We start from the raw sequence: 23,831 nt of genomic DNA on the forward strand, positions 1-23,831 counted from the left end.
GAAACCGGCGTTATAAGTCGAAAACATAAATAATCCATAGAAATTCAAACTAGGGAGAGCGGCTGGTCCGATGGACAAAGATCCGGGCCCGCAATCCGCGGGTCCCGGGTTCGAATCCCGGCCAAGACACCAATGAAAAATTGAAAATGTTTTTCAAGTGTTTTCTGCTGTTACCGCTGGTGGTTCGGACTTCACCTTTATAAATCCATGGCCTAACACCTCTATGTGATATGTGTGCGGTCGCTGTGTACGGCTTTGGGGGCCTCCGTGGACGGTTCTCATCGTGCGGATGGCCCTCTAGCCGTGTACTGGCTGGCGCAACGTATCACAGTAGAGGGGTGCATGATTGAGCACCTCTGATGGAGGCGCTTGAGCGTGCTCGCACTGCCACCAGAGGGGATCAACCAAGTACCGGCTGTATCGGCAAGGTTTTCTGCAGTTTCCCTTCGCCCTCGGCAAATGCGATACAGTGGGGAGTAAGTCGGCTGAAGCCGCAATAGGAGGGGAAAAAATGGAATAAGGGAATAGGGAGGGATTGTAAAAAGGCAGAATGCCGTACACTGGTAACAAAATAAAAAAAAAATAAATAAATAAATAAATAGAAATTCAAACTAAAATCCTATAGTCGACTGAACATAAATAAGGAACTTTTGAGAAAAAAGACGTGATATCAAACCATAAACTTCCCCTAGGAAAAAAAGGTTGGGACAAGTACATTGATGGTCCCTCGTTTACTGATAATTCCATCCATAAAAAAACTTTAAAAAAAATACAGAACAATCCGAAAAAAATTTCACAAATCTTGAAAAAATATTATGTTTAAAAAAAACTATACTGTATCTATTTTTTTAAGTATCAAAAGTATCAAATAACAAGTAAAAAATAAAAAACCGAAAAATCGCGCTTGAAATCATTTTGGAAACCGATGCCTCATTCTTCTTATTTGATTCGAACAGCTAAATCAATTTAAAAACATTCAATCTAATTTACGTGCAGCATTTAAATTTATTATATCAATTCGATGCCTAGTATTTTCTAATAAATTGAAAAAAGTTACCATTTGAGTAACGTGCAGCACTAAAATTTATGATATCAATCGAAGGACAAGTAATTTATGAGTATAACTCCAAATTTTGACATTATTAAATTGGTCTAAGAAGCTTTTAAATCCAAAAAAATCACATGCAAGCTAGTCATTTCTTACTCTACGGTGGCAGAGGCTTATAAGAAAATCAATTCTTTTCAGACTTTCAGGAGCTGCTGATATTATTCACAATATTCGACGTCGATTGGATCGATACAAATTATGTTTAAATATGAGTTAAAAGTACTTGTCCGGCCCATCAATTTCTATTAAAATTGTTTATTCAAATAAAAATCAGGGCTTTTTTAGAACTGATGGAGCACAAATATTCATGCAGAGGGAATTTAGAGAGTTATCTTCAAGTAATTTTCCCTTAATTGCACTAATTTAATAAGAATGGAAACGAATTGTCCTGTAATATACAAGGAATGTTATTGTGCATCGATAAATAAAAAACATTTTGCACATTAAATATGTTCAAACTTCCAATAGTATATTACGACCCTAGGCCCGAAAGTTGGATTTCCTGGCATGTGCTATATGAAGACCGAGGCGAAGCCGAGGCCTTCATGTCGCACATGCCAGGGCATCTAACATTTGGGCCGTGGGTTGTGTACTATTTTTCTTGATCCCGTAGCCGAAAGTACGTTCAATAATTACTAGCAATTGCGAGGGGGGGCGGGGGGGGGGGGCGCCCGCCCGACTTTTGCAGGACCGAGGCGAAGCCGAGGTTTTGCTGGTCGGGGCGGGCATTAAAAACATAAACAAAAAGTAAAAAACACACAAAATATCACACAATGATACAACAATATTATTAGTACAAATAGATAATTCGTTGATACATGTCTGATTCAAAGTCCCATGATAGTTAACAATTTTTATAAATGAATATTTCCCCGCTGTACTTGACAATTTATATGAATATGTGCTTTCCTATGAACCTGGAATCTGGAAATACAACATTATTCCGGACGACCATATTCATTTTATTAGTCCGGTTACATTATTTTCTGTTTTCGCATCTGAACGAACAAAAGTATGTTATTCGTCCGGGTTCATGGCAGTATAGCGCATAACATGAATGATAAAAGCTACGCTATACGCGCCCGCTTGAAGCAAATAATAATGATGCTTGGCAACGAATAAACAAAATCATGGCAACGAATACAGGCTTCACATTCATATATTGAAATGTTAAAGGATCACCGGCCGCAAAAATATCGTCAGAGCGCACTGAAGTTAGCCGAGTTAGCCGGCCACGAAAAATGCTCTTTCTGGCCTGAAATGCGGCCGGAAAGTGCGTACTTTCGGCTAGGGGAGCAAGAAAAATAACTTCCCAGTTTGTATTGCAATGACGGCAATTTTTACTTCTCACTTTTTCCAGCGAACGAATTTCGTTCGGCATAACGAACCTATACTATTATTAAGAACATTAAACTAATAATAAATCGCATTTCAATAATTTTTTAATCGCATGCTGCCGTCCAATTTCGTTTGTTTATGATTGATTCTTATTTGAATGAATAGTGATGGGCCGGACAAGTACTTTTAACTCATATTTAAACATAATTTGTATCGATCCAATCGACGTCGAATATTGTGAATAATATCAGCAGCTCCTGAAAGTCTGAAAAGAATCGATTTTCTTATAAGCCTCTGCCACCGTAGAGTAAGAAATGACTAGCTTGCATGTGATTTTTTTGGATTTAAAAGCTTCTTAGACCAATTTAATAATGTCAAAATTTGGAGTTATACTCATAAATTACTTGTCCTTCGATTGATATCATAAATTTTAGTGCTGCACGTTACTCAAATGGTAACTTTTTTCAATTTATTAGAAAATACTAGGCATCGAATTGATATAATAAATTTAAATGCTGCACGTAAATTAGATTGAATGTTTTTAAATTGATTTAGCTGTTCGAATCAAATAAGAAGAATGAGGCATCGGTTTCCAAAATGATTTCAAGCGCGATTTTTCGGTTTTTTATTTTTTACTTGTTATTTGATACTTTTGATACTTAAAAAAATAGATACAGTATAGTTTTTTTTAAACATAATGTTTTTTCAAGATTTGTGAAATTTTTTTCGGATTGTTCTGTATTTTTTTTATAAAATAATTTTTTTTACAATTTAAAAACAAAAATTTTTTTAAGTTTTTTTATGGATGGAATTATCAGTAAACGAGGGACCATCAATGTACTTGTCCCAACCTTTTTTTCCTAGGGTTAATATTCTTCATATGTAGAAGATCAAGTTAGAAATTTTCTTTAATGAATTGGATTGGTCAGTGAAGAAATTCATCAACAAATATTACAAATGGCAAAATAAAAATTTTTCTCCACTTAGATATTCAAGCACATTCCCAAAGTTCTCGAAATACAAATCGATTTATCAAAATTTGAAGCAAAAATATTTAAATGAAAAAATTTTTATCAGTCAAAAATTTAAAAAATTTACATTTTCTATACGGAATTTTTGTTCATATTCGCGATTTAATATTCAACTTTTTGAAAATGTTCACAGCCATTTAAGACTGAATAAATTTTTTTTTATAAAATAAATAAGGATCTAATTATATGTTCGTAGTTATTTGAGCACTGATTTTTTTCAAACAACATTTTTGACATGTTATTTGAAGCTTTTTCGTTGATCAACAAAAAATGTTATATCTTATATAATTCCTCGAATATCATTAGCTGCTAATAATGTTTTTAATATTAATTTTCATCAAGTACGTTATACATATAATTTAATAGATCTGTTGTCTTTTAAAGGTGTGTTTTTTTACAAAATAAATATAGTTCTTTTTCTTTTCGAAGCTTTTTGAATACGTGACAATCAATATCGGTATCTTTTTTTTACTGCATCGCAGTTAGTCTAGATAATCAAATTGAACAAATGACATTCTAAGCAAGAGCAATTCAGCTTTGTTCTGAGTTTTTTTGGGAAGTACTCCTCGACATTCTTTACGGGGAACGCGTAATCTTAAAGAAGAGCGTTTTTTGACTTCGTATGCTTTCCAATTGAAGCGCGTTTTGAAATGAATTTTTTTTCTCAATACATTCAAAATTTTTTAAATCGTTCAATAAACTAGAGAACTGACCGAGCCGGATAGTCAGTATGGGTGATTCTATTCGAAAAGTAAAGCTGGTAGAGAATGCGGGCATCCGAGAGTCGGGGAAATGTCGAACTGCTACGATGGGCACTAGCCCTGTGGGCAAGTTATACGATTGTACACTTGGCCCGGTGTCCAATTGCCACAGTTGGAGAGTGCAACGAGAGCATATCGGGCCGGCCGGTGGGCATGATGGGAATGAGTGAGCCTGACGGTGGTTGGGCGTTTGGCACGGTGTTCAATTGCCACAATAGGAGAGTTACACAATGGAAATCTGGACGAGTCAAATGATACCATGGAGAATTGCCCGGTGTCCAACCGCTTCTCTACGCGTTTAGTGATGAAGGGTTGTACGGGTTTGGCTTTCGCCTTCTTAAAATGAATTGTGATATTATTATTTATCAGATGTCACCAAAAATTTTGGAACCATTTTCGCAAAAGGACAACTTGTAAATATTTATAAAAATTCCTATTATGGCCGAAATTCTTTATGAAATCATAATACTATTGAAAAAAATTTTTTATTTTTTCTCTTTTTTAATCGCAAGTTACAACGGAAAACAATTTTTGTAGGGACACAAATGACCCACTTTTACAGACGACGGGTTAATATTTTGATTCTTATACATTCTTATATACATTGGATGTTCTGTGTGCCAGTATTTACATATAATGCAAATATAATGGTTAAATTTAACATCGTTGTGGTGTCCATTTCAGCACAGTGCTCTCACACCAATCTACAAGGTTGACACTTTAAAATAAAGTAAGTCCAGAATCTCGCTAAGTATTCGAATATCGCGCAATGATTGAACAAATGTCTGAGATTTTCGATACGTATGATGAAATACAAAATTGAAAACTTGTTTAGAATACAAAGTTGACACTCGTGGGTTTTTAACGTCATATTCCCAGTTAGAACTCAACCAACTGCAGTGGCTTAATTAAAAAAACCATGGTGTTTGGGCAAAATATTAAAGGAAATCTTTTTTTCTTCAAATTTCAATCGATGAGCATTTTTTCAGAATCTTTTCGAAATGTTTCAAAATCGAAACTCGGAAAATTACCGAAAAACAGTAGAGAAAAAATTGTACTTATGGAGTAAAATTATTTCAATTTTATATTTACAACTGTTATCAACCATAGTGTTATTATTCCAAATTGGTGAGGTAATAAGCACTGTAATGCCAATCTTTCCCAAGTAAGGCGTTTGTTCTTATAAACACTCGTGAACGGCTTCCGAAAATTACGAACTTGCTCCATGAGATTCCTTTATGTCTTTATTTTTTGCAAATTAGTGGTTCGAACGCTAGTTTGCGGAGAAATAGCTTTAAGAATATTTTACAGAAAACTTTTATAGAATTGCAGAATTGGAAATAATTTTGGTGTATTTAAAGTTCATAAATACTACTTTTTCCCCTATTATTTTGGGGATTTTCCGATTTCGAGTTTTTTCGAGTTAAGCCACTGCAATTGACGTAGTTCTAACTGAGAATGATGAAAATAAAAAATATCGGACAAAAATTCTGATTAAAATTCCAGTCGATTCAGAACGACTTTTTGCAGTTTTATTCCCTCTAGGAATTTCATGTAATTGACGAGGGCTTCGAATTTAGCTGAATTTTCTAAAAATGTGCTCTGTGAAAAGAAATCGTAATCGGAATCCAAAAAAAATCATATTAAATATTTGGGAAAGGAGATTTAAAAGAAAACTTGTTTTACTTTAAATCACCGTTTGCTAAAATCAAATAGCTTGATTTTCTGGTGGGTGTAACAATACTGAGGAACCACTTTTATCATAGAATTTATAAAAAAATACGGAAGCACATAACCCCATTAGAGACTTGAAGTCACCATCTACAGTAAAAATTTAACCATTCTTAAATTTAGTACGCGGTTAACTCGAAGCATATAATACAATGTATTCTTTACTTTTTTCTTTTATTCTTTTTTATAATGCATTTTACTTGTTATATTTTTTGCAGGTTGACGGCTCTTCAATTCCTGGCAGTCGAGGTGGCACGTGTGTTATCTCCACAGATTATATTGAAAATAAGCTGCTGTGCGCTTAACAATAGGCTGCAGTGCGCTTAACAATAGGCTGCAGTGCGCCAAAATAAAAAGCTGCTGTGTGCAGACTAATAGGCTGCAGTACGCCAAAATAAATTCAACGTTAATATATACAGCATTCAAAGTTCCATACTTCAAAACGATTTACGATCTTCTAATTACAAGAATCGTCGAATTTTCTGTTTTAATAAAACATAAACGAATTGTGAATTTCTTCCTTATCTTTTCTTTACTGGCCTATTCAAAATAAAGATGGCTAATGTAACTGGTAGTGAATTCAGATTGAGTTTTGAAGAAGTTATAACTCGCGGGGGTTTAATAGAGGATCGGCACATTGATCGTTTTGCTGAACTTCTCAAGATTGCTAACCCTAATTTTGAAATGGAAAATACGTGGAAAGTACAGATTCCGCACTTGATTCCTGCAAAATCTTTAGAGAAAGAACATATTCAGATTTTGCACAGTTGTGAAAATTTTTCTACTAACGAAGGTGGTCATTGGGTATGTAGTTATTTTGATACTCAAAAGATTTATATTTACGATTCATTCAACAGAAAAGTGTTACATCGAAATCATAAAACATTCCTTGCAAAATTGTTCCCGTCTTACAATCTCGAAAATGTTGAATTTCCGAAAGTTCAACAACAATTGAATGGTAGGGATTGCGGTGTTTTTTCGATTGCATTTGCTATTTCAATTCTGCACGGATTGAAGCCGGAAAACGTAAAGTATTTTCCATCCGTTATGAGACAACATTTGTTGAATATATTTAACTCTAACTCTTTGGAACAATTTCCATGTACCAATTGGTCACAAAACGCCATTTTACCGGGTACAATTTGTGATCATTACGGTTCTAATCAATCTAAAAATAAAAATAAGCGAAATGAAACGAATTTTTCAATCAAGACCAAGAATTGGGTTCGAACAAATTTCGTTGATTCTAGAAATGTTGAATTGATTTCCAATGAATCGTCCAAAATAAGTCTTATTAAATGTCCAAAACAGATTGTTGATACTGAAACATTAAATGAATCATGTAAACAATATGACAATTTGTATACACAACCAGGCAGTATCGACGAATCGTTTGTTAAATTGGAAAGTGAATTTCTATTAAATACTAATAATTCTACCGGGAAAAAATCGAATGAAGACAAAAAGAGCCAATACCTTCCGAAAAGTTTAGTGAAAACCACGGATACTACTCATGAACATCCACTGGGGGTAGTTTTGAATAGTCAAAAACGTAAAAAATTGTATCATGGCGATGATATTAGTTTGGGTGTCCCTTTGACAAAATTATTTAAAAAAAATAACACACATACAAAACGAGTCCCCATTGTATCATCACATCTTCCAAATATGAGTCCAGTTAATTTGAAACAAAAAATGGTTGACAATATTGTTATAGAAAAAATTATATTGACGTCGCAACAAAGAATTGATAAACATAAAAAGGGGCTGTGGGCTTCTCGGAAAAATAAAGTGAATAAAATTAGACGAGATAAATATATTAAACAAGTTCATAAAAAATTGAAGAATCTCATTACCAGTAGTGATTTAGACGAGAACACAGTGTTACTGCGACAATCCAATGTTTTAAAAGTCCTTAAAAAGCGGATCGGGAAACGTGTTTCAACCTCAAAACAATTTAAAGGTTACATTTCTAATGTAGATAAACTTAAATTGGATGTAGCAAATAAAATATCCAATAAGTACAAAAAAGTAAGAAAAACATTTGATACGATTAAATTAATATCTTCGAAGGAATATTATATAGCAAATGTCGCTAAGACAATGAAAGGATTGTTACCAAAATGTCTTATAAAAGCGGAGTCAATCATAAAATGGTGCTTACATATTAGACAAAAGTGGTTATATGATATTAAAACAAAGCTTCGATCGATAAAAGATAAAATTGAAGTTAAACTGACCAAGTTGGCTGAATGTCCTAATATTTCAACTGAAGATAAGACGTCTATTTTATGTGGAGCCATTAGAAAACATACAGCATCTTCAGAAGCGTATTTCATAGATACGACATATCAAAAACCTGATGACTTCCGAGCCGCGATTATCATGGACAATAATGGCCGAGCAATAAATATTTTACCAACAACAACGGATAAGAAAGGTCACACTTTCTGGAGCTGTTCAGCTTTCTGTAAACGTATAGATCGCAAACTCGTCGATACTTATCATAATTTTTTGTTGAAGATATTTAACTGCAGGCTGCAAAATGTTCGCGCAACGCTTTGTAGAATTCACAAATGTACATTTGGTCAAGTTGACACTTTGTTGGGACATAGTCATACCTGTTATATTAGTCCTACAATGTGTAAATCACTGTTTTTGTCAGTAGAATTTTTATCACCACACTTTCCAGATGTAAGAATGATTAAAAGATCATTTTATGCAATACAAGCATCATTGCAAAAATTGTATGATTTAGATCGAGCACTGGAGACTACAGATTTTGAAAAATTATCTAGTATTGCGAATGATGAACGGGAAAAGTCCAAATCGTTTGCTTTGAACAAAGAAATAGATTTGAACGAAGAGTCTATAATTACAAATCATTTAGATGCATTCACATCGTTGAAAAAAAATTTGCTGGATACACCGAGATTCGCATGCATATCGTGTGAAAAACTTTGTTTTCGAAAAAATGTTACGGTTATCAAAAATTTGAGAAAAAATATAACTTCTCCATTTTGGAATGATTTGATCGAGTATGTACATAATAAAGGAACGGATTGTGAATATGTTTGTCTGTATTGTCTCGATAAATTGCGGTCGGGGAAATTACCACCGACCTGTATTTTAAACAATCTAGATGCGGGGGAGGTTCCCAAAATAATGTTGGACTTTAATAATTATGAAAAACTACTTATTCAGAGAGCTAAAGCATTCCAAGTAATTCAGAAAATGGGTACCGTCATGAATAATAAAAATATGTCTCATAGGGCAATGAATGAAAAAGTGATAGGGAGAATTTTTCATTTGCCATTACCGATTGAAGAAACGATTAAAAAAATTTGTCCATAAGATATTCCATAAGATGAACGTAGCTGATTCAATATATACAGCTGGTAGATATTTACAACAATCAGATAAAGGTGAGCTAGAAAGAAATTTGGATACCATATTTGCGAGGCTTCGCAACACAGAACAATATTGGAAAATTCCAAGGTCAATCTTAAACTGTATGATTCGGCACTATGGTCCTGCTACGTGGTTTCTCACATTGAGTCCCAGTGAATATTTGTGGTCAGATTTGATACAATATCTACGCGATGTGAATCCTGCTATGGCGAATGCATCGGCTAATTCACTAATTGCTTCAGATCCTGTATCCGTGTCAAGATTCATGGATCATAAATTTAAAGCGATGTTAGATTTCATATGCTCGAAATCTAATCCTATCGGAAAAGTGACTCATTATTTCTCGAGACGTGAATACCAAACTAGAGGTACTCAACATTTCCATTTACTAATATGGGTGAAGAACGCACCGATTCTGGGTGAATCGTCAAATGAAGATGTTGCTAATTTCATTTCGAAATATGTAACTTGCCGATTACCTGAGAAAGATCAGTCGCCAACATTATACCGTAGAGTTAGTACTCATCAAAGTCATCGTCATAACAGTTATTGCTTACGGTCCAAAAAAGTGAAAAAAACCGTACTATTCAAGTTTGCCGATTTGGCTTTCCTCGGCCTGTAAGCGATACTTTCATCATGAGAAATGTTCCTATTGCCGTAACTGGAAGAAGACAATTGAAAAGCAAAAGCAGATTGTACGATCTTCCAAGATCTGAGAAAGAAAAAAACATTAATGATTATAACCCGGCAATCCTCATAGCATGGGAAGGAAACATGGATATACAGTTTGTAGGAGAAAAATCTTCCGTGTTGACAATGTATTATACCAAGTATATATCAAAAGCTGAAAAAAGTTATGCTACCGAAATTTTTGAAGGAATAAGTTCGACAAAATCACTAATAAGTCGCCTTTGGAACGTAGCTTTACGTATGTTGTGCAATAGAGAATGCGGTGCCCCCGAAGCCGCTGATACTCTTCTGGGATTCTCTTTATATGGTACAGATCCTTCCACCACTGTTAGATGGGTGAATATAAATATGATAAGATCTCGGAGATTGAAATCTCATAAAGAAATTAAAAAATTGAATGAAAATTCTACTGATATTTTCTATCACGATATCGTAGATTATTATTACCCGTCAAGACCTGCGGAATTGAATGAAATCAATTTGTATGATTTCGCAAAGTGGTACGACATAGTTTTTTCTGAACCAAAAGGTGAAGTTGAGTATTATAATTTAGGCAATGGAAAATTTATAAAACGTCGCGAAAGAGGTTATTTGATAAATCATTACCAATATGACATGAAAACACAACCAGAAAAATATTTTTATTCTTTACTCTTGCTTTTTCAACCATGGAGAGATTGGATTGAACTTAAAAATGGATGTGAAACTTATGCAGAATCATTTTTGATGATGGAATCAGAACTCAAGGACGCTCTACAGTATCACGAGCACCTAGCAGAAATAAGACTTAATTTTGATTGTGCTAAAGAGCTTATCGAAAAGCAGATGGCTCAAAATATGACAGAAGAGAAAAACATAGGAAGTAATAATGAAGATTGTGAGGATATAGGTTGCATTCAAATAGAAGCCGATGATGCTATGAAAGATTTTGCTGACCTAGGTGATAAACATGATGCCGTTGAAATAAACGTCGATCAAATGATTTCAGAATTGAACGCTGATCAAAAACGAGTATTCGATAAAGTTACCCATACTATTAATTCGGAAAAGGATATTCTTCGATTATACGTCAGTGGTGAAGGAGGTACCGGTAAAAGTTTTTTAATTAAGACAATTAGATGTTGGATTAAGCAAATACTTGGAAAAGATACAGCAGTGGCAGCACCTACGGGTTTAGCAGCGTTCAATATTGATGGATTGACGTTGCATCGGTTACTTCAATTAACTGTTGAACATGGAAAGACGACCAAATATAAAGAGCTCCCTGATATGGTTTTAAAAATAATCCGTGATCAACTAAAAAACGTTTCGTTAATTATTATTGATGAAATTTCTATGGTATCGAATTTTATGTTACTCGAAATCCATCTTCGATTAACAGAAATTTTCAATACATAAAACGTTGATGATGGTTGGTTCGGTAAAAAGCATATTTTACTTTTTGGTGATCTTCTTCAATTACCACCCGTACGTCAAGAATCAATATTCATAAAATTTTCTTCGTCCAAGGCTGAACAGTTGTTGGAATCGTTAGGAAGTGCGGACATTTGGACCAATTTATTTAATTACGATGAACTTACAATAAATATGCGGCAAAAAAATGATACTTTTTACAGAGACATGCTTTCTCGAATCCGTATAGGAGTTTCAACTCAATCAGATCGAAAAGTCTTGGATTCACGGAAGATCAATTTTAAAGCTGTTGAGTTTCGTGATAGAATACAAGAATCAAGAGACGCGGTAGCGGCTCGACGCCAAGTATTAAAAATTATGTAATTACCTCGATCAATTACCAGATGATGCCGTTTGTTTATTAGCTACAAATCACATGTGTGACGTTCTGAATGAAGCCATGTTGGATCGGATGGCCTCAGAAGAAATCATACTAAGAGCTTGCGATGATGTAGATTGTCCTCATTACAGTAAAGCGAAAGCAATGAAGATTTTGTCTTGCGATAACGAGGATAATTCTCGAACAGCTGGTCTTGCAACTCGTATCAGAGTTAAAATTGGAGCCAAAGTTATGCTAAGACGAAATATTGATGTTACGTTAGGTCTAGTTAATGGGGCAATCGGTACAATTGTTTCAACAACTCGTTCGCTTCATAAAAATGATGTGGAAAAAATTAAAATTCGTTTAAAAACAGAGCTATAATACGAAATAGAACGTGGGAGTGTTAAATTTTTATTAATGGATGGAGTTTATGTTGTACGCAAGCAATTTCCCGTATGCTTAAGCTATGGCATTACTATACATAAAAGCCAAGGATTAAGCTTAGATCATGTTGCGATCGATGCAGGAAATTCTATTTTCACTTGCGGACAGACTTATGTTGGTCTTTCTCGTGTTACTACCTTAGATGGACTACATTTGATCAATTTTGATCCTCATTCTATAAAAGCAGATGAAATAGCTATAATGGAATACAATCGTTTAAGGCAGAAGTTTCGTCCAGACCTTGCTCTCATAAAGTTTGTCAAACAATGGGCTCCGAAAATTCCAGATTTTGTTTGGGCTATACCTAAAAATGTTATGAATTGTCAAATAACACCATGTGAATGGAAAAATATAAGCTCCTGGTCTATTAACGGAATAACTAATGTGGATGGCGTTTCGTGTTATGCTAATTCTATTATACAATGCATTTTCAATTGCTAATCTCTCAGAGAAGTATTTTTCAATACTACTGAGGAAAAAGAAAATCCGATACCACTTTTGCTTCGGTCTTATGTGGAGAGAAATAATTCAGTGACTTCATTTGCTGTGCGAGAATATGTAGGAGAATCGTTTATCCAAAAAAATCAACACGACGTTTCTGAATTTTTCATGGGAATCTGCAAAAAATCTGGTTTACTTCGAAGTGTTGTAGAACATAAACTGACTATCAAAGTTCGGTGTAAAGCTTGTCAATATACGACCACGGATGAACAACCAAATAATATACTGGTTCTAACCATTCCGCGTATTAAAAAAACTTTCACTTTACAGGAACTAATTGAACATAGCTTGTCTCAGTGGCATTCGATTAAAGGACAATGTAACGCTTGTGGCGGCATGAAAACACTTTTAACAAAAACTTTGCTCGCAACTGTTCAACGCGTTTTGATTCTTCAACTTTTAATATTGTCTGTAGATGAGAAAACTTAAAACGTTTCAAAGATTGATTATAGTATTAAAGGTATTCCGTCCTCTGTAGTTTCGGTTTGTGGCCAAAAATATAAAGTTAATAGTGCTATATTCCATCACGGTCGAAACATATTTGAAGGTCATTATACGAGCATGTTAAGATCTGGTACGTCATGGGTTGTTGCCGATGATACTAAGGTTGAGAAAAAAAGTTGGCCGAGAAACGCCAAAAATAGTTATGTGTACTTCTTGGAACAAACTAAAAAATGAATTAGCAATAACGGAATATCATCATATTATCAGCAATAACAGAATATCATATTATGTCGTAACATGAAGAATTTAGACTTTCCAACATTCGTAAAATTTCAAATTAACAGTAGACAATTGAACAAAAAAATCTGGAAACATATAACATGAATACTGTGAAAAAATAGAGACGAGTACATTTGTCACCTGGACAGTAGTTCAGTAAAACCCTATGAGTTACTCGTGGAGAGATCTCTGCACAATTGCGCTCGTCAAATATTGATTCAACACAATAATGTATGAAAAACCATCATCAAAAAAATGAATCTTACGAAAATTATCCAAAAAACAATGGCATCTTGACTGTTTTAAAAACTTCTTTTATTATCATTGAAACGAAAATAAATTTGATAAAAACCCTTAAAATAACTAAAACTCTGCCATAGAGTCTCTAACAATATGTTGAACCCGTATAGTAATCTATTTTAGTTTGATTCAATATCTGTATCGGCGAGGAGTCGACAGTTCTTTTAATAAGTTTTGCACTCGCTTTTGAGCAGCTTCTTCGTTTTCTCGAACTTTTTTCCCAGCTCGTTTCCACCGCGGAGGTCTGGATTGTAGCTCATCTGTCGAGTACATAGTTTAACAATATATAATAATAATTTACATAATAAATAATTATGATTTTCGATTACCTTTAGTGTTCTTTTCTTTGACTGGCGAAGTTACTTTCTTTTCATCGCCATTCTGCATTCCATCTGAAATACAATCCGAAGAATCGTTATTCGTGGGACAATTTTTTTGTTGAGTATAAGTTTTCCCATTCATCTCATCTACATTCCTGTTCTAAAATTATTAACCCCTTTGTCAGCATTAACGTCATTTATGGACCTTGATCAGTTAGTAGTCACGAATTCCGACTACATGATTTTCATACATACAAAATTTAAAAGTTTTACACCAGTTATGAAAAGATTTTTTTCTAGATTGAAAAAAAAAGACTGACATATTTTTGATTATGAAACTTTAAGTAACGTGAGAGTCACGCTGGACATAACGATTTTCTTGCCACAACGTTGGTTTTGTTCATTCAAAAAAATAAATTCCTTCAAATTCTTTCATGTTTTTGTATAATCAATAATTGGGAATTCGCAACTTCTGATTGATTAAAGTTCATATCTTTAATTTAATTATTTGAAAATTTATCTATTTGATTATTTCTCGTCTTTTTTCGAAATTTTTCAACGTTAACTCATAAATACACAGAAAAAATCATACTTCCATTACGGGCGATAGTTTGAAATATTTGCTATATAATCACGGATTTTTGGGAATTTTTTCAGATTTTTAAAAAGGGGCATTTTTTTGTAATTTTTTTTCAAAATGGTTATTCAGAAAAATTTGAATAAACGTCTGGGTATCTTTTAGATTTGATGTAAACATATCAAAGAAAATTAACCAAATTAGCGGGGTCAAGGAAAAAGTTCAACGATTTCACATGAAATTCCTCATAAGTAATATAGACAATCAATAATTCGAATTTTCGGTTACCTTTAGTATTCTTTTCTTGGACTGGTGAAGTAATTTTCTTTTGATCAACATTTTGCATTTGATTCTGTTTCTCTGAAATTTACACCCCGATTTAAAAACATTAATACAATGTAATCGGATTTGTTATATTATAGGTAATAAAATGAATCGATTTTTTGCATACATTAAATCATTTTATTAAAAAAAAAAATTATACGACTTACCCATTTTTGAGCAGATATATATGTTAACTACTGCGGCTTTGTTTTTATTTCATTTCAAAAAAGTTTTCTATAGAGACGCGGTTTTACGAAGAGCACGAAGGTCTCAATGACACGATGTTCACAGTCCGACTGAGTATAATGGCTTTGGTGCACTCGATGTACATATGATAAGCTCTGATTGTAAAACATCAAATTACAGCTTCGACATTCCAGTGCGATACACTCTACACTGCAACAGTTTAGCGATATCGATTTATTTGTGAAAATTACATAATACAGTTATACATGAAAAAGATAGTATAAATAAGAAGGAAAAAATTTCCTAAAAAATTCATGAAAAAGAAAATGTTCTCGACGAGTTCTTTCTGACATACTACAAATAAGAACACTGTGTGGCATATGTATAAAGTTATGCCAAAAATTGGTTAAGACAATTATTTATTACCGCCTCCGAGAAAATGGGTGACAGAGGAATATTCCCCCACCCACTAATCGCAGTGAAACGCATAACACCTATCTTTTGGTACTACGGACAGTCAGGAGTTAATAAAATAAAATGGAAAAAATAGAATTTCCTAAAAAAGTTTCAATATTAATAATCATTTCTACTGTCCACGTAATAAATAAATAAAAAGTTTACTGTTTTTTATATACCGATCAATGTCGACAAAATCTTCATTACTAACATAATTAGTGTACCTATTTTTATTTAAATAAAACTCACCATTCATTTTTTCGGTCGTCATTTTACTTTTTCATTTAAGGTTTAAAATCGTATTGTGAAATATTCAAACCATAAAAAAAAACTTGGAAATCGATGCCTCATTCTTCTTATTTGATTCGAACAGCTAAATCAATTGAAAAAAATTCCATCTAATTTATGTGCAGCATTAAAATTTATTATATCAATTCGAGGCCAAGTATTTTCTAATGAATTGAAAAAGTTACCACTTGAGTTACGTGCAGCACTAAAATTTATGATATCAATCAGTGGACAAGTATTTTATTAGTAACTCCAAATTTTGACGTTATTAAATTGTTCTAAAAAGCTTTTAAATCCAAAAAAAATCACATGAAAGCTAGTCATTCGTTACTCTATGGTGGCAAAGACTTATAAGAAAATCGATTTTTCTCAGACTTTCAGGATCCTTTGGTATTATTCACACAATTCAACGTCGATTGGATCGATACAAATTATGTTTAAATAAGTGTTAAAAGTACTTGTCCGGCCCATCACTATTCATTTAATAAAAAATCAATCATAAAAAAACGAAATTGTACGGCAGAATCTGGTTAAAAATTTGTTGAAATGCGATTCATTATTAGTTTAATGCTTTTAATAATAGTATAGGTTAGTTCTTATTCCGTATGGAATTCGTTCGCTGGAAGAATAAGTAGGAAGTAAAAATTGACATCATTAAATATAAACTGGACAGTTATTTTGGAAGCTTGAATATATATATTATGTACAATTTGTTTCATTTATCGATGCAGAATAAAATCCGTTGTATATTGCGGAATAATTTGTTTCCGTTTTTTATTAAATTAGTGCAACTAAGTAAAAATTACTTGAAGATAATTGTCTCAAATCCCTCTGCATGAATACTTGTGACTTGTGAACCATCAGTTCTAGACAAGCCCTGATTTTTATTTGGATAAACAATTTAAACGGAAAGTGATGGGCCGGACAAGTACTTTTAACACTTATTTAAACATAATTTGTATCGATCCAATCGACGTTGAATTGTGTGAATAATACCAAAGGATCCTGAAAGTCTGAGAAAAATCGATTTTCTTATAAGTCTTTGCCACCATAGAGTAACGAATGACTAGCTTTCATGTGATTTTTTTTGGATTTAAAAGCTTTTTAGAACAATTTAATAACGTCAAAATTTGGAGTTACTAATAAAATACTTGTCCACTGATTGATATCATAAATTTTAGTGCTGCACGTAACTCAAGTGGTAACTTTTTCAATTCATTAGAAAATACTTGGCCTCGAATTGATATAATAAATTTTAATGCTGCACATAAATTAGATGGAATTTTTTTCAATTGATTTAGCTGTTCGAATCAAATAAGAAGAATGAGGCATCGATTTCCAAGTTTTTTTTTATGGATGGAATTATCAGCAAACACGATACCATCAATGTACTTGTCCCAACCTTTTTTTCCCTAGGGGAAGTTTATGGTTTGATATCACGTCTTTTTTCTCGAAAATTCCTTATTTATGTTTTGATGAATATATAATTTTAATTTAAATTGCTATGAATTATTTACGATTTACTGCTTATAACGTTGGTTTCCACGAAAAACGACCTATTTTTCGTCAAAATTGTGCTAGAAATATTTCGTCACAAGTCTGTCCTTGGACTTTGGCGATTTTTTTCCTTGTATTCTAATATGTTTTGTCAATTAAGAACCAAAGAGTATGGTGGAAAGCGGGTTGGAGACCGAGATATAATTTTCGGCTTATAACGTTGGTTTTCACGAAAAAAGACCTATTTTTCGTCAAATTGTACTGGAAATATTTCGTCACAGGTCTGTTGTTGGACTTCAGCGATTTTTTTCCTTGTACTCTAATGTGTTTTGGAAATTAGGAACCCAAGAGCACGGTGGAAAGCAGGTTGGAGGCCGAGATATGATTTTGGCTTGTAACATCTGATTCGTCGAAAAAAGACTGATACCGCACAATCAGTATAATAGTGAAGAACATTATACGCTAATGCTGTAGGATTGTAATATATTTGATATTTTCTTACGGTTTGAAATCATTTTTGTTGTGTGATTTAAGAAGTTTTGTTTACATTTTTTGTGGTATAATGCGAAAACGGGCGATCATCAATGTAATTGTCCAAATTTTTTTTCTCCGAGAGAGGATTTTTACGGCTTGATATCAAATCTTTTTTCTGTGGTAGTTCTAAACCACAAAAAATATTCTTAAATAAGATTTTCTCAAGTTCTCCAATGTTTCTAATGTGATATTTAAAAATAATTCTCCTTTCTCCAATGATTTTCTTTAAGTTTTGTACAATTTATAACAGTTTGATATTCTTCGAATGTTTGAAGTGATATCCTCAATTTTTCAACCATTTCGAACATGTCTATAATTTTGTGGGATTAAAATCATATTCCGTAAGGTTTTTCAATATTTTGTATCATTGTGGAATTTTGCCTCTTCATTTATAAATTTTGTTTTCATCTGTTTTGATGAAATCATTGTGAATAAAGAAAACATGAAGATTTTTCAATGAAACGAATTTTTGGATTGATTTTCCTTAAAATTTGACAGAAGGAGAAAGAAAAATATATATATAATGTTCACCAAGTCCACCAGAATTCGCAATTTTCACATATGTTTATTGAATTCTAATGCTAGTTATTTTTATTTCATTAAAAAACGTGCTTCCAAGGACTTTTGAAGCAATCTTTTCCATTCGTATTATCATTCCCAGAGATAGAAAGTTGACGCACCCACGTCGATGCATAAAATTTTCAAACTCTGCATGTAGCCACCAAGGTTCAACCGGACAAAAAAAAAAGTATGAAGTGCGTCAAGACCAACAGAATTGCTTACTTTTTAATATGAGCAATGCATTTTGAAAACATAACTTCTTATGCCATTCATAAACAAGCCATCGCTGACTTTTTGTATCATTCATCATTATTTTTTATTATTGATTATTATTTATAATCCATTTCCAAATCCTATAATTCATGTATAATTTTTATTATTTGTAGATATCCATATTCCATAATCAAAAAAAGGAAGTACTAATACCTGGCATGCATGTCAATACACAGAATTTTCCAAATTTGCAAGTATTCGCTGCGATTTATTCATCTAAATTTTGGTACAGACAGAAAAAATTACCACCGATTCATAAAATTTATTATGCCAAAACTAAAAGGAAAAAAGACAGCGCACTTGAAAGTGAACAGAACGCATAATTGTTTCATGTATCTCATTCATATATTACAGTTGGAACCAAAAAGTGAAAAGATTGGCACACCTACCGCTTCGCAGGAATATAGTTCATAGGTACTCGCTGCGTACCAGTAATACAGACTTTTGTGCTATGGGGCAAAAAACTTTAAAATTACCCGAACCACATTTTTGAAACTCATTATGGCATATTCAATAAATAAAGTGACAGATACGCTGCATGTTGAAGTAAATCAAATAGTGTAATTTAGAATGTCTCCATGGTTATATACAGACAAAATATTTGATTACATCCAGAAATGATCAGGCGTAGACTCACACACATGAATTTTTTAATCCATAATGCCAATCGTAAACTTGGTCTGGAAATACTCAATATACGTGTCGCTTCATCATGTTGTCAAACTTAAGATGTGTTCATTGCATTTGGAAGATACAAATTTTGATATCACGAAAAATAAGCAACCAATGACTTATTGAAATGAATTTCCAAATTCATCATGCAAAGATGATTTGGAACCCAAAGATTTTTTAAAACTCGTGTTTGTAAACAAGCAATCATGAAAACTTTTTGATATGAATTTTCCAATTTATTGACATCAATATGAGGAAATAGAAATACGAATGTCACTCGAATTGTCTAGAGAATGAATAGAAATTGGTATGGATACACTGTGAGCTAAGGAGGTGGGAAAAAGGGCCCGGTGAACACAGCCAAATGTAATGAACGAAAATATGACAATAATACATTGAATTAGACACTTTTACTTGACCGAAGTTTTTCAACATTTATTTGCATTCATTTACATACAATCACGCATATTTTTTCTATAATGTAATTACACAACATAAAATTTCTGTTTGGAAAGAACGTTTGAGAGGTTATAATGAGCGAAAGTTTTTTTTTCTCACATAACTCCCGTTGAAAATTTTTGAAGAACCCAGAACCAGGATTGCAACAAAATTATGTCATAAATAAACGTAAAATCACAAGGAGAAATTTCCCAATACTAATATATGTTCTATATAACAAACACTCGCGAACCGATTGCGATGAGCGTAAACTAACCCACATGGTTTTCACAAAACTTACATGACATTTTTTTTTTATAGTCATATAAGAATTTTGAATCGAATTCATACAGCTCGCACTATTTCTCCGAAATTTTATCATTCAGATCGCTGTTGCTATTAATTTGCTCATGCCATCAAAAAATGACAGATGGATGTATTATATATCACGTCAAAGTCACTATATGTCTGGTTTTCGTAATACTGTATGACACCCCATACCACTATTTTTAATAAAATAAATACATATTTAACACTTTATTAGATGAAAAATATTTTTTTGTCACCCCGCACTTCGTAATGTCGAAAATCCGTTTGTTATAACATCAATAACTGACGGCTGACTGATGGCCTTGTATATATATTCATAAACTGTATTCCGCTGGAACGGTACAGCAAGTGTCCTGACCAATCACAACTCATTATTTCTGTAGCCGGGATCCCGGGACCCGAGCTTCCATAGAAATGGGTCATAGCTGGCATCAAGAGGCCTTTGATGGTGTTCTGTACAGACACAGTAAATCCATAGATGTGTTAGTAACTTTTGCATAATCTTGAGCCCGTGCAAAGTTTTTTCTCAGCAATTACACCACCGATCGTATTGATTTTGGGCGCAATCGAAAGAGAATTTCTTAATTAGCTGAAAGTTCAATTTTCAAATTGCGACATAACTCCTGAGCTTCGGAATTCAAGAAAATGACATGTCAATTTTACCCCCACCACCGAAATTTACTTTATTCAGAGATAATATAGTCTCGGCGAGAGCCTCGGGCCAGCAGACGACAGGGCTGTCAATGTACTTGTCCCGAGACTCTACCGAGTCTCTTGATACTCAGTTTTTAATAGTTTTTTAAGTGGTGCAAAAAAAAATAGCTGTTGATTTAGAGAGATTTATACAATTTAAAAAAATAGGTCGTGATTAATTTGCGATAAATACATGATTTATGATAATCGTATGATGATTTAATCTGGTACGTAAATGACGTAATGAATTGTTGAATTAATGAAATCATCAGTTATTGACTAGATTAACAAAAACTATAATCATAATAAAGGTTATTAGTATGATTATTATAGTTCTTAAAATAATCTCTATGTTGCTTGAGTACGAGAACTGAAAAGAAGTTACACAATTTACTCCAACATCCTTGATTTTTCAACAAAAATACAAGTTACTCTGAATAAACTATGTAACAGGATTTTTACTGACCGAACAACGGATGAAGCATTGTACGTTCAATGGACTATTTTCTGTTGAAGCTAGTTATAAGATTAGGGGCTTCCCCGCGAAATACTGTTTCAAGTACTTTCTATCGTATGCTGGTAAGGAAGATCAGAGAGTTGTTTTCAGCTTCGAAGCTGTGGCAAGGTGTCAAATCGTCACCAAATAATCGGTTGCTCATATAAAGCTTTCATATATACATAATATGTATACAGGTGATCGATATAGAGTCCAATTGCCCGATGACGAGCTAACATCCTGCCGGAGTTGCAATGTTTGCGTGTCTCTCTCCTTTTTTTCCACATGATATAATAGAGACTGTACGCAGTGTCTATAGTGCCATTATACGGTCAATCTCAAAACTTCCTATATGCAATTTAAAGCAAGCGCATAGGGATGGTGCAAATTCAATAGAGGGCAGGTCGGAAGTACTCGTGGTGCCTATAATGTCATAAATTATAAATTTTGGGTTAGCGCTTTCAAAACGTTGATTGAAATATAAGCATAATAATTTAATATATATATAATAATACAATAATGATAAAAGATCCCCAACAACTTTCACTTTTCATCACTAGTGGCGCGGTAGTCTAATCGCATCATCTCTATATATGAATGATTAATTTTCGCATCATTTAACTGAATATAAAATCATTATTTTTCATCATGTCTCGATCGAGAAAATATTGTTGCATTCGTGGTGCTCTAATTAAATATTGTCAATTCATCCATTAAACTTTCTGTTTCAACGACGTTTATAACGTCATTCGATTCAAATAGTTTTTTTTTCGTTTACGTCATTTTGGTTCCGAATGCGATCGTTGTTGATCGGATTAAAATTATTTTCAATGTTTTCACAGTCGAAATAACACTGGACAAATTTTGTATATTCGACACAAGAGAGCGCGCACATCGGCAGTAATGCCTGCTCTCTATAATTTATTGTCAATAATTGCGAAGTATCGATAGATAAGAATTATCGATAGACGATGAAAATTAAGTGGACACTGAAGATTCCTAAAATTTCTATATTTTTGAGAATATAAGAGCGTGGTAGAACTCACATAGGCTTTGATTTGCAAAACCTGACGTCGAGCGTTTAATGCGTCTGTTAGTGTCGCTAGTGTTGATGTTGTACTTCTATTGGTGGTTCATGATCCGAGGTCCGCTATGAACGGAGAGACCGGCTAGCACGCCCATTGGCCGATACGGGAGTTCAGAGGCCAGGAGGAAGCGCCTCTATCGAGGTCCCTCCGAAAGAAAAAAAAGAAGAAAAACAAAGACCGGCTAGCAACTAGCAACCGCCATTTCAAAAAAAACATCGAGCCGGCAAAATGTCATGTGAAGAAGTGAGTATTTTTTTTCTTGATATCCGTTATTTTTTATTTCCTTTTTATTCAAACATTTCTTTTTGATTTCAGGGAGACATCGATGACTTTGGGGATATGGGTAAGTGTTTTTTTTTTAATTAAATATTTTTATAATCAACGGCGTTTTTATATACCTAAGATGTATTCAGTCGAAAGAGGCTCCATTATGACACTCGAATTCATCAAGATCATAATGTAGCTTTTTCGACTGAATATAACTTGGGTATATAAAAACGTTGTGAAAAAAGAATACTTTGACAATCTTTAACATCATCCATTCTATGTCGATTCAGCGATACATGGTGAGTACCAGATTCCTTCAGGAAATCTCTATTGATCACTGTGAATAAATGGTATGGAATGGTGTTTCATCGGTCAAAACTATTGACGCTGTACCACACTATTCATTCACAGTGATCAATAGAGATTCCCCGGAGGAATCTGGTACTCACCATGTATCGCTGAATCGACATAGAATGGATGATGTTAAAGATTGTCAAAGTATTCTTTTTTCACAACGTTTTTGTTTACCAAAGTTATAAACCATAAACTTCCCCTAGGAAAAAAAAGGTTGGGACAAGTACATTGATGGTCCCTCGTTTGCTGATAATTCCATACATAAAAAAAACTTAAAACAAATTTTTTTTAAAATTGTAAAAAAAATTATTTTATAAAAAAAAATACAGAACAATTCGAAAAAAAATTCATTGATCTTGAAATAACATTATATTAAAACAAAAACTAATCTGTATCTATTTGTTAAAGTGTCAAAGGAATCAAATAACAAGTAAAAAATAAAAAACCGAAAAATCGGTCTTGATATCATTTTGGAAACCGATGCCTCATTCTTCTTATTAGATTCGAACAGCTAAATCAACTGAAAAAAATTCCATCTAATTTACGTGCGGCATTAAAATTTATTATATTAATTCGAGGCCAAGTATTTTCTAATGAATTGAAAAAAGTTACCACTTGAATTACGTGCAGCATTAAAATTTATGATATTAATCGGTGGACAAGTA

The sequence above is a fragment of the Venturia canescens genome, chromosome 5 (genome assembly GCF_019457755.1).
Source record: "Venturia canescens isolate UGA chromosome 5, ASM1945775v1, whole genome shotgun sequence".
In the NCBI taxonomy this organism is placed as follows: Eukaryota; Metazoa; Arthropoda; class Insecta; order Hymenoptera; family Ichneumonidae; genus Venturia; species Venturia canescens.